The 12,500-nt window shown below is 42.2% G+C and overlaps 1 protein-coding gene across 2 annotated transcripts in view; it reads left to right on the forward strand.

Annotated features, from left to right (window-relative positions):
- The window catches only part of exd3 (exonuclease 3'-5' domain containing 3), a 71,188-nt gene that overhangs the window by 26,494 nt on the left and 32,194 nt on the right, over positions 1-12,500 (forward strand). The gene's annotated exons all lie outside the window — the stretch shown is intronic.

Here is a 12,500-nt window from a genome sequence, read left to right on the forward strand (position 1 = left end):
TGGATGGTTGGGTTTTCGGTGGCAAACTAACTCTCCGTGCTGCTCCACTTAAGGTTACAGCCGGGTGATGAAGGCGCAAGTGGGCCGACATGTTGGATGTGTTACCTTTATTAGGTGATCGTTGTGAAGCAGTGCTTGCAATGCACACTGTGCTTTGTTTACTGACGGTCTTTTTGCCTTGTTCGTGGGCTACTTCAAATGTCGCCATGATCATGCAGCCGCCGGTACAGTTTGTTTCTTCTCACATGACTCCTTCATTTGCATTTCAACGCGCTTATTGGCTCTTGGGAAATTCAGTAAAATTCTGATTGGTTGTTGCAAGGTTGACGAGAGGCAAGCTGAACAGTCAGAGAAAACGCATCCCCCGGGTCCTAAGCACTCCTCTCTATCGCTCCCAGGCTACGCGCGCGCAATAACCTTGTATTAAATAAAAAGTTTAATGTCGCGTATACCGAAATATTGCGGTTTAGGTGAGTCTATTGAACCGAACAGGCCAAACCGAACGGTTCAATAAATTATTGAAAACCGTTGCATCCCTAACAGACACACACATCCCTCAACCACACACACACACACACACACACACACACACACACACACACACACACACACACACACACACACACACACACACACACACACACACACACACACACACACACAGAGAGACCACCCTCCAGTAGTTCGTCCCCATGTCCCTCATGAGGTGGGTGGTGGTGGTGGTGGTGGTGGTTCTATATGACCACCTACTGCTCCTGTGAGGGTGGCCCTCCGACTCAGTCTTAAAGGGATATTCCGCCATTTTTGGAAATACGCTCATTTTCCACCTCCCCTCGAGCAAAACAATCGATATTTACCTTATTCCCGTTCATCCAGCCATTCTGTGAGTCTGGCGATACAACTTTTAGCTTCAGCCTAGCATAGATCATTGAATCGGATTAGACCATTAGCTTCTCGCCTGCTAGCTTCATGTTTAAAAGTGACTAAGATTTCTGGTAATTTTCCCATTTAAAACGTGTCTCCTCTCAAGTTAGAAAGTGCAATAAGACCAACTGAAAATGAAACCTGGCGTTTTTCTAGGCTGATTTGACATGGAACTACACTCTCATCTGGCGTAATAATCAAGGCAACTTGCAAACTACTGGCACTACTACTGCTTGTTGTCTATGGGGACTATTTTCAGATGCTGCATACGATATCACTGCGCCTATGGTACGTTTGCAAGTTGCCTTGATTATTACGCCAGATGAGAGTGTAGTTCCATGTCAAATCAGCCTAGAAAAACGCCAGGTTTCATTTTCAGTTGGTCTTATTGCACTTTCTAACTTGAGAGGAGACACGTTTTAAATGGGAAAATTACCAGAAATCTTAGTCACTTTTAAACATGAAGCTAGCAGGCGAGAAGCTAATGGTCTAATCCGAATCAATGATCTATGCTAGGCTGAAGCTAAAAGTTGTATAGCCAGACTCACAGAATGGCTGGATGAACGGGAGCAAGGTAAATATCGATTATTTTGCTCGAGGGGAGGTGGAAAATGAGCGTATTTCCAAAAATGGCGGAATATCCCTTTAAACCTGTCCCTCAGGCTTGTGCTCTCGCTCTCTCTCTCTCCCGCTCTCTCTCTCTCTCTCTCTCTCTCTCTTGCTGTCCCTCTCTCTCTCTCTCTCTCGCTCTCTCTCTCTTGCTGTCTCTCTCTCTCTCTCTTACCTTCTGTCACTATGTCACACCATTTGTCACCTTTCCTCTTCTGTCTCTGCTTCCACATATGGCCCATGCTTCTCACACACACAGTCTCCATTTCTCTCTCTCTCTCTCTCTCTCTTCCTCTTTCCATCCCACACCATCTCCGTCTCTCTCTCTCTCTCTCTCTCTCTCTGTTGCTTTTTCTCACACGGACTCTCTTTCACTCTGCTGGAGTTTGATGTCACTTTATCAGATGTCGTATGAATATCCGGTGAGCGATCCGCGCAACCTTCTCTCAACCTTCGTAGAACCAGATGACAACATTCTCACTTTGATATCAAGATCTTTGCGCCGTACCAATCAACATAAATCATGTTACTCAAGCAGTTCACAGCACGACTGTGTCACAGCGTGGTTAATTCCCACACCAACCCATTTCAACCTCATCCTCATTTCACAACACGAAACCTACACAATCTCTTCACAGCCAGAGCCACTGAATCTCGACACGTTTTTTCACGCCACAACAGAGTAAACGTGTCACAACACAATTCATTCACACTGTACGTAAGCGTGTAATCGCGAGGCCAATCGCCCGGCGCGGCCTGCCCTCTACGCAGCGCTGCGACGGCACCTCAGGCTCCGACTGGTAGAGGACGATGTGGGCGCCCGTGATGGAATGTGTGACAGCCTATTGACGAGCAGTCGAGAGAGACTGAGAGAGAGAGAGCCTGAAAGAAAGAAAGAGAGAGAGCGAGGGAGAGAGAGAGACTGCAAGAAAGAGAGGGAGAGAGAGAGACAGTCTGACTCTATAGGGGTAGTTGGGGTGGGGGGGTTGAGTGAGCCAGGGAGGGGGTGTGGGGTGTGTTGAGGTCCACTCTGGGTCTGGTATGTGGAAAAGCCCACCCAGGCGAAGTTAACCCTTTTGTTATCTGATTGTAAAGTCCTTTGATTAACAGTGGATGGGTCCCCCCCCAACCCCCAACCCCCAACCCCCCCGGCTCCTGCAGCCATCCCTGAACACCCTAGACCACTGTGTGGCCCAGCCATACCCCTCACCAATCATTAACCCCTGTGCTACACACACACACACACACACACACACACACACACACACACTGTTAATTCCATGGTCTATCTCTCTTGGTCTTTTCTCAACTCTCCCATGCAGCACACACACACACACCCACACACACACACACACACACAGATAATTACAGTTCTGTAAACAGCAGGTAAACATCACTATCCATCTTCATATGCATACCAGAAAATCCTGTTTTGGTTCCCATGACGGAGGATGACATGGAGGCAGGCATATCTTAAGCCAGCCAGGGTCCTTCCGCTCGTGGGCGCTAGCGCCGCGAGTGACCAGCCTGGCATTCCTGGGAGTTTATCTAGTCGCGATATGACGAGGGGGTGGGGGGGGTTTGTCAGGGTGATGGATCCCTACACACACTTCCGTGAGCTTGCTGGAATGTGGTTCCCAGGCTCGCTACAAGCCCTGCCGTTTGAAGAGCCGAGATAAAGAATGAGGGCTACTGCACGTGTGTGTGTGTGTGTGTGTGTGTGTGTGTGTGTGTGTGTGTGTGTGTGTGTCTGTTTGACCATCGTGAACTTGTAGGAATGTGTGTGTTGCAGGATGAGTCAAGACATTGTCATAGGCCAGACAGTAGAGATGTTGTGGAGATAAGAGATGAGGGAATGGTGTGTGTGTGTGTGTGTGTGTGTGTGGGAATGGAGTGTGTGAAGAACTTCAAACAGACCAAGAGTGTGGTGGAGGAGAGGAGAGGGGCAACTTCAGAGGAATGGAATGAACATTATTCAACAATAGCTTTAGCCCTGCCCTCCTCTCTGTGTGTGTGTGTGTCACTCCTTCTGTCTGTAATTGATATTGTTTGTCTCTCGTTCACTGTTTCAGTTTCTCTTCCGTCCTTTTTACCTCTCTCTCTCTCTCTCTCTCTCTTTCCCTCGTTCCTTTTCTCTCTTCCTATCCTAGTAATTACAGTGCATGAAAATGCACTGTACTGTTCTTCCTATTCTTCTTATTATTACAGTGCATGAAAATGCACTGTACTGTTCTTCCTAGGCTTCTTATTACAGTGCATGAAAATGCACTGTACTGTTCTTCCTAGGCTTCTTATTCTTCTTCTTCTAACGCACGCAATTCAGCTTCAACCGCTTAACGTAGAAACTCCATTCAAACTATGTCGCGTAGGTCTTACTTACGCGATGTGTGCTTTGTATTTTTCAACTTTGTAACTTTTATACTTTTTAAACTATTAGTTAAAAACTATTACAATTTCCCCCATAGACTTAACATTGCTCATTATGACATCACGGCAGCAATTAGAATCTTAGGCCAGGTGGCCGGCCACCTGGGCACCAACTGTCAGTTTCTCTACCATACAATCTCTCTGAAGACTACATATTATGTTCCCCTGTATCCTCTGCGCACAACAGTATCAAAATAAGTCCTCCTAATTCCATCCAACTTTATATCCATTCATCTTCTTCAAACCATTCACTCATCCACCCATTCTAAACAGTCTGCCTATCAACATCAATAAGACGCTCTACATTCAACTTTTAAACAATCTACTCTGTCTCAGGCTGGCTCTCTTAAGACTAGCCAGTTAAATTGATTACACCTGTATCTGTATCCACTACTCTCAGTAGAGAGCTGTGTCTCTCCATTCTACAAGAATATAAGGCACATTCCATCCAACATTCTATCCATTCATCTTCTTCAGACCATTCACTCATCCACCCATTAAACTGTCTATCAACATCTATTAAACAATCTGTCTATCAACATCCATTAAACTCTCTGTCTATCAACATTAATTAGACTATCTACATTCAACTTTTAAATTATTTACTCTGTCTCAGGCTTTAAGAGTAGGCTACACTCTGTCTCTCTTAAGACTAGCCAGTTAAATTGATTACACCTGTATCAACTACTCTCAGAGAGCTGTATCAGTGTCTCTCTTAACAAGAATATAAGGCACATTCCATCCAACCTTCTATCCATTCATCTTCTTCAGACCATTCACTCATCCACCCATTAAACTGTCAATCAATATCTATTAAACAATCTGCCTATCAACATCCATTAAACATTCTGTCTATCAACATTAATTAGACTATCTACATACAACTTTTAAAGTATTTACTGTGGGTCCCTCTCAAGCAGCGTTTATATGTCCTCCCTCGCTCCTCGATCCTCAATGATCTACATAAAGAAAGATAGAAGAAGGGCTAGACTATCCCATTGTTGCCGCTCCATCATTCTTTATGTAGATCAGTGAGGAGCGAGAGAGGACGCATAAACGCTATATGAGGGGCACCTTCTGTCTCAGGCTTTAAGCATACAATCTCATTAAGACTACAGATCCTGTTTCACTACTTCCTCTGTCCACAACTGTTTCAAAATAAAGGTCCTCACTGCAATAATACCACTGAAACTACTCAACTATTGAACTGTTCAACCATTCCAACTGTCAGTTATCATCCACTATGCCTCCAGTCAACTACATGAAACCTCCATGTACCTAGCAACCAACATAGCAACCATTAAAATTAAGTGTTTATGACCGTTTCCATAGCAACCAACATGATTATACTGCAGTAACTTATTGTTTCCTGATAGTGGCCACCATGGATACCCTAGCAACAAATGTTTCAAAATAAAAGTCCTCACTAGCAAGTTAGCTAGTTAGCATGGTTAGCATAGTTAGCATTGTTAGCATAGTTAGCATTTTTAGCATAACTGCAAAAAATCATCAACTAAGTTAGCTAATCAACCTGGTTAGCATTGTTAGCAAATTTAGCATTGTTAGCATAGTTAGCATTTTTAACATTACTGCTAGAAATCATCGGTTAAGTTAGCTAATCAACCTGGTTAGCATTGTTAGTAAAGTTAGCATTGCTAGCATAATAAGCATTTTAGCATAACTGCTAGAAATCATTAGCTAAGTTAGCTAATCAACATTTTAACATGAATAGAAAGCATTAGTTAAGTTAGAACTGGAATGTTTCATCTTTAAACTGTCTACCTTCACACTATCAACTCTCTGTAAACTATGCAACCACCATGTTTACCCTAGCTACACCTTAGTAACCATATCTACATTATCTATCTATTTTTGCATTTTCATGCACTGGTAATTCCTTGGAATTGCATTTCTAGTTATTAAACTTCTTCTTCTAACGCTCGCAATTCAGCTTCAACCGTTTAACGTAGAAACTTCATTCAAACTTTGTTGCGTAGGTCTTGCTTATGCCATATGTGCTTTGTATTTTTCAACTTTGTAACTTTTATACTTTTTAAACTATTAGTTAAAAACTATCACCATTTCCCCCATAGACTTAACATTGCTCATTATGACATCACGGCAGCAATTAGAATGTTACCCCAGCTGGTCAGCCACCTGGGCACCAACTGTCAGTTTCTCTCAGGCTCCTCTCTGAAGACTACATATTCTGTTCCCCTGTATCCTCTGTGCACAACAGTATCAAAATAAGTCCTCCTAATTCCATCCAACTTTATATCCATTCATCTTCTTCAAACCATTCACTCATCCACCCATTCTAAACAGTCTGCCTATCAACAACATCAATTAGACGCTCTACATTGAACTTTTAAACAATCTACTCTGTCTCAGGCTGGCTCTCTTAAGACTAGCCAGTTAAATTGATTACACCTGTATCTGTATCCACTACTCTCAGTAGAGAGCTGTGTCTCTCCATTCTACAAGAATATAAGGCACATTCCATCCAACATTCTATCCATTCATCTTCTTCAGACCATTCACTCATCCACCCATTAAACTGTCTATCAACATCTATTAAACAATCTGTCTATCAACATCCATTAAACTCTCTGTCTATCAACATTAATTAGACTATCTACATTCAACTTTTAAATTATTTACTCTGTCTCAGGCTTTAAGAGTACTATGGCTCTCTTAAGACTAGCCAGTTAAATTGATTACACCTGTGTCAACTACTCTCAGAGAGCTGTATCAGTGTCTCTCTTAACAAGAATATAAGGCACATTCCATCCAACCTTCTATCCATTCATCTTCTTCAGACCATTCACTCATCCACCCATTACACTGTCAATCAATATAAAACAATCTGCCTATCAACATCCATTAAACATTCTATCTATCAACATTAATTAGACTATCTACATACAACTTTTAAAGTATTTACTGTGGGTCCCTCTCAAGCAGCGTTTATATGTCCTCCCTCGCTCCTCGATCCTCAATGATCTACATAAAGAAAGATAGAAGAAGGGCTAGACTATCCCATTGTTGCCGCTCCATCATTCTTTATGTAGATCAGTGAGGAGCGAGAGAGGACGCGTAAACGCTATGAGAGGCACCTTCTGTCTCAGGCTTTAAGCATACAATCTCATTAAGACTACAGATCCTGTTTCACTACTTCCTCTGTCCACAACTGTTTCAAAATAAAGGTCCTCACTGCAATAATACACTATTAAATCATTTAACCATTGAAACTACTCAACTAATGAACTGTTCAACCATTCCAACTGTCAGTTATCATCCACTATGCCTCCAGTCAACTACATGAAACCTCCATGTACCTAGCAACCAACATAGCAACCATTAAAATTAAGTGTTTATGACCGTTTCCATAGCAACCAACATGATTATACTGCAGTAAATTCTTGTTTCCTGATAGTGGCCACCATGGATACCCTAGCAACAAATGTTTCAAAATAAAAGTCCTCACTAGCAAGTTAGCTAGTTAGCATAGTTAGCATTGTTAGCATAGTTAGCATTTTTAGCATAACTGCTAGAAATCATCGGTTAAGTTAGCTAATCAACCTGGTTAGCATTGTTAGTAAAGTTAGCATTGCTAGCATAATAAGCATTTTTAGCGTAACTGCTAGAAATCATTAGCTAAGTTAGCTAATCAACCTGGTTAGCATTGTTAGTAAAGTTATCATTGCTAGCATAATTAGCATTTTTAGCGTAACTGCTAGAAATCATTACCTAAGTTAGCTAATCAACATTTTAACATGAATAGAAATCACTAGTTAAGTTAGAGCTGGAATGTTTCATCTTTAAACTGTCTACCTTCACACTATCAACTCTCTGTAAACTATGCAACCACCATGTTTACCCTAGCTACACCTTAGCAACCATATCTACATTATCCATCTATTTTTGCATTTTCATGCACTGGTAATTCCTTGGAATTGCATTTCTAGTTATTATTAAACTTCTTCTTCTAACGCTCGCAATTCAGCTTCAACCGTTTAACGTAGAAACTTCATTCAAACTTTGTTGCGTAGGTCTTGCTTATGCCATATGTGCTTTGTATTTTTCAACTTTGTAACTTTTATACTTTTTAAACTATTAGTTAAAAACTATCACCATTTCCCCCATAGACTTAACATTGCTCATTATGACATCACGGCAGCAATTAGAATGTTACCCCAGCTGGTCAGCCACCTGGGCACCAACTGTCAGTTTCTCTCAGGCTCCTCTCTGAAGACTACATATTCTGTTCCCCTGTATCCTCTGCGCACAACAGTATCAAAATAAGTCCTCCTAATTCCATCCAACTTTATATCCATTCATCTTCTTCAAACCATTCACTCATCCACCCATTCTAAACAGTCTGCCTATCAACAACATCAATTAGACGCTCTACATTGAACTTTTAAACAATCTACTCTGTCTCAGGCTGGCTCTCTTAAGACTAGCCAGTTAAATTGATTACACCTGTATCTGTATCCACTACTCTCAGTAGAGAGCTGTGTCTCTCCATTCTACAAGAATATAAGGCACATTCCATCCAACATTCTATCCATTCATCTTCTTCAGACCATTCACTCATCCACCCATTAAACTGTCTATCAACATCTATTAAACAATCTGTCTATCAACATCCATTAAACTCTCTGTCTATCAACATTAATTAGACTATCTACATTCAACTTTTAAATTATTTACTGTCTCAGGCTTTAAGAGTACACGCTGGCTCTCTTAAGACTAGCCAGTTAAATTGATTACACCTGTGTCAACTACTCTCAGAGAGCTGTATCAGTGTCTCTCTTAACAAGAATATAAGGCACATTCCATCCAACCTTCTATCCATTCATCTTCTTCAGACCATTCACTCATCCACCCATTAAACTGTCAATCAATATCTATTAAACAATCTGCCTATCAACATCCATTAAACATTCTGTCTATCAACATTAATTAGACTATATACAACTTTTAAAGTATTTACTGTGGGTCCCTCTCAAGCAGTGTTTATATGTCCTCCCTCGCTCCTCGATCCTCAATGATCTACATAAAGAAAGATAGAAGAAGGGCTAGACTATCCCATTGTTGCCGCTCCATCATTCTTTATGTAGATCAGTGAGGAGCGAGAGAGGACGCGTAAACGCTATATATGAGAGGCACCTTCTGTCTCAGGCTTTAAGCATACAATCTCATTAAGACTACAGATCCTGTTTCACTACTTCCTCTGTCCACAACTGTTTCAAAATAAAGGTCCTCACTGCAATAATACACTATTAAATCATTTAACCACTGAAACTACTCAACTATTGAACTGTTCAACCATTCCAACTGTCAGTTATCATCCACTATGCCTCCAGTCAACTACATGAAACCTCCATGTACCTAGCAACCAACATAGCAACCATTAAAATTAAGTGTTTATGACCGTTTCCATAGCAACCAACATGATTATACTGCAGTAACTTCTTGTTTCCTGATAGTGGCCACCATGGATACCCTAGCAACAAATGTTTCAAAATAAAAGTCCTCACTAGCAAGTTAGCTAGTTAGCATGGTTAGCATAGTTAGCATTGTTAGCATTTTTAGCATAACTGCAAAAAATGATAAACTAAGTAAGCTAATCAACCTGGTTAGCATTGTTAGCAAATTTAGCATTGTTAGCATAGTTAGCATTTTTAGCATTACTGCTAGGAATCATCGGTTAAGTTAGCTAATCAACCTGGTTAGCATTTTTAGTAAAGTTAGCATTGCTAGCATAATAAGCATTTTTAGCGTAACTGCTAGAAATCATTAGCTAAGTTAGCTAATCAACATTTTAACATGAATAGAAATCATTAGTTAAGTTAGAACTGGAACGTTTCATCTTTAAACTGTCTACCTTCACACTATCAACTCTCTGTAAACTATGCAACCACCATGTCTACCCTAGCTACACCTTAGTAACCATATCTACATTATCTATCTATTTTTGCATTTTCATGCACTGGTAATTCCTTGGAATTGCATTTCTAGTTATACACTTATTGTTGTTTTGATAAAGGTGCGTTAAGCTTCTCTCTTCCTGTCCCCTACTCTCTTATTCTGCCTACGTCTGTTTCTCTCCTCTCTCTCTCTCTCTCTCTATTTTTCTCCCTCTCCCAATATCCATCTCTCTCTCTTTCTCTCTCTCTCTCTCTCAAATTCAAATTCAAATTTCTCCCACTCTCTCGTTCTTACTCTTACTCTCTCTCTTCTGTCTCTCTCTCCATTTCTTTCTCCCCCTCTTTCTTTTTCTCTCCATCTCTCTCTATCCCTCTATCCCTGTGTTCAGGTTCGTCATTTGCTGACTTCTTTTCCGGCGGCCATGCCTCCCGTTCCCCATCTGTCATTTCCACCACGTTCTTGCACGTTCTCATGCGTCGCAGCTTTCCTGCGCGTTCTCACAGGTTCTCCAGGGGAGAAGACAGACAGGTGTCAACGCCTCTCCTGTCTGGCAGGATCTGGCGTGTACTTTTCCACCAGTGAGGGTTGGGTTCTGGAGAAGGACTGAGACAAGGAATTATGAAAAGAGCGTTAAGAAAGAGAGAGAGAGAGAGAGGAGATTCTTTTAATTTTTTTAATTGTACTCCATTACAATGTACAGCGCAAAACACAAAACTTCAATCAATTAATAGGAGCAGCAAATTTAAAATAAATGAATAATAATAAACAAGAACATTTCACAATGCTAGTAGAATGCTCCATTGACTTTTCCCAACGTTCTACCGGTCAGTTAAATTCATGTAATCACCGCTGAAAACATATGATTACTCTTTCAGTGGCAACAGGGTTCTGATTGGCGTCTTTCATATCACTCACGGAAGTACAGCGGTCATGTCTCGGTAAGGAACTTCATTCAAAAGTGAAAGCAGACGTTTGATCAGTTGCGTTCTAAAGAATGTCTGAGAAGAGAATCACAGCAGGCTCGAATGTGACCTGAGCGAGAACGAGAGAGTGGAAGATAGAGAGATGGCGAGACAAAGAGAGAGAGAGATGGATAAGGAGAGCGGGAGAAAGGAGAGAAGTAAAGAGAGAAAGATGGGGAAAGAGCAGAGAACTGCAGACATGCACAGGAAGAGAGGCATACACCTTTATCAAAGCAGCCTTATTATGGAGACACAGAGAGAAAAAGATAGTCAGAGAAAAGTGAAGTAAGAACGTTCTGAAGACAGATGGAGACTCGCGGAAGCACACAGAACATTCTACAGAAGGAGAGATGGGAGAACAAGAGCAGACAGATGAAAAGACATTCTCATTCAAAATAGTGGAGTAAAGTGAAAGAAAATAGAAACCAGGCGTCCGACAAAAGTTCTCTCAAAACACTGCGTTGCGTCACGCTGCTCGCGTCGCTTGCCGTCAGGACACTCCAATTGAAAACGACGTTACACAGATTTTATCGCTGATGTTCACTCGCATGCCATCTGGTTAGGACACGGTGTTGGGTAGGAGCTCCTACTGCTCCAGTCAGTGCTCTTAGAATAGGAGTGCCCACAGTATAAATACTAGTCTGTTTATTGTGGTAGGAGGGGAGAGAGGGAAGTGTACTGGGACTGTGTGTGTGTTGTATGAGTCAGTCAGTACTCTTAGGAGAGGAGTGCCCACAGTATGAATACTAGTCTGTTTATTGTGGTAGGAGGGGAGAGAGGGAAGTGTACTGGGACTGTGTGTGTGTGTGTTGTATGAGTCAGTCAGTACTCTTAGGAGAGGAGTGCCCACAGTATGAATACTAGTGCGTTTAGTGTGCTAGGAGGAGAGAGAGGAAGTGTATTGTGAGTGTGCTTCATGTGAGAGGAGAGGAGAGGAGAGGACAGAAATGGGCAGATAGCAAGGTAGCATGAGAAAGGAAGAGAGAAAGAGAGAGGGAAAGAAGGAGACAGCAAAAGATGGGAGGTAGTGTAGTGGCTAGCATGGGGCTAGGCTAGCATGAGAGAGAGAGAGAAAGAATAAGGGAGCTTGTGCAAGAAAAAGTGATAGAAAGAGAGCATGTCAGAGAGAGGAGGGAGGTGTTAGTGTGTTAGGCAGAAGAGAGAGTTGTACGAGTGTGTGTTGTATGACATATTATGTTGTATGAGTGTGTGCGTGTGTGTTGTGTGAGAGGAGTGGAGTGGGCAGAAGAGGGAGTTTTATGAGTGTGGGCTGTATGAGTGTGTATGAGTGGAATGGAATCGGCAGAAGAGGGAGTTGTATGAGTGTGTGTGTTGTATGAGTGTGTGTGTTGTATGAGAGGAGTGGAGTGGAATGGGCAGAGGAGAGAGTTGAGTATGAGTGTGTGTGTGTTGTACGAGAGGAGAGGAGAGGAGAGGAGAGGAGAGGAGAGGAGAGGAGTAGAGTAGGCAAAAGAGAGAGTTGTCCGTCCAGCCTGTCAGTCTGACCGTCTGTCTGTCTCCGTGCGCGTCCCGTGCGTCCGCATCAGATGTCCCGAGCGATCGGGCGAGCGGGGTCTTTTTTTAGACGTGTGGAGATGAGGAGACGGCAGATAGACATCAGCCGCAGACACCCGCGTGCCA

Source organism: Sardina pilchardus, chromosome 14 (genome assembly GCF_963854185.1).
Source record: "Sardina pilchardus chromosome 14, fSarPil1.1, whole genome shotgun sequence".
In the NCBI taxonomy this organism is placed as follows: domain Eukaryota; kingdom Metazoa; phylum Chordata; class Actinopteri; order Clupeiformes; family Clupeidae; genus Sardina; species Sardina pilchardus.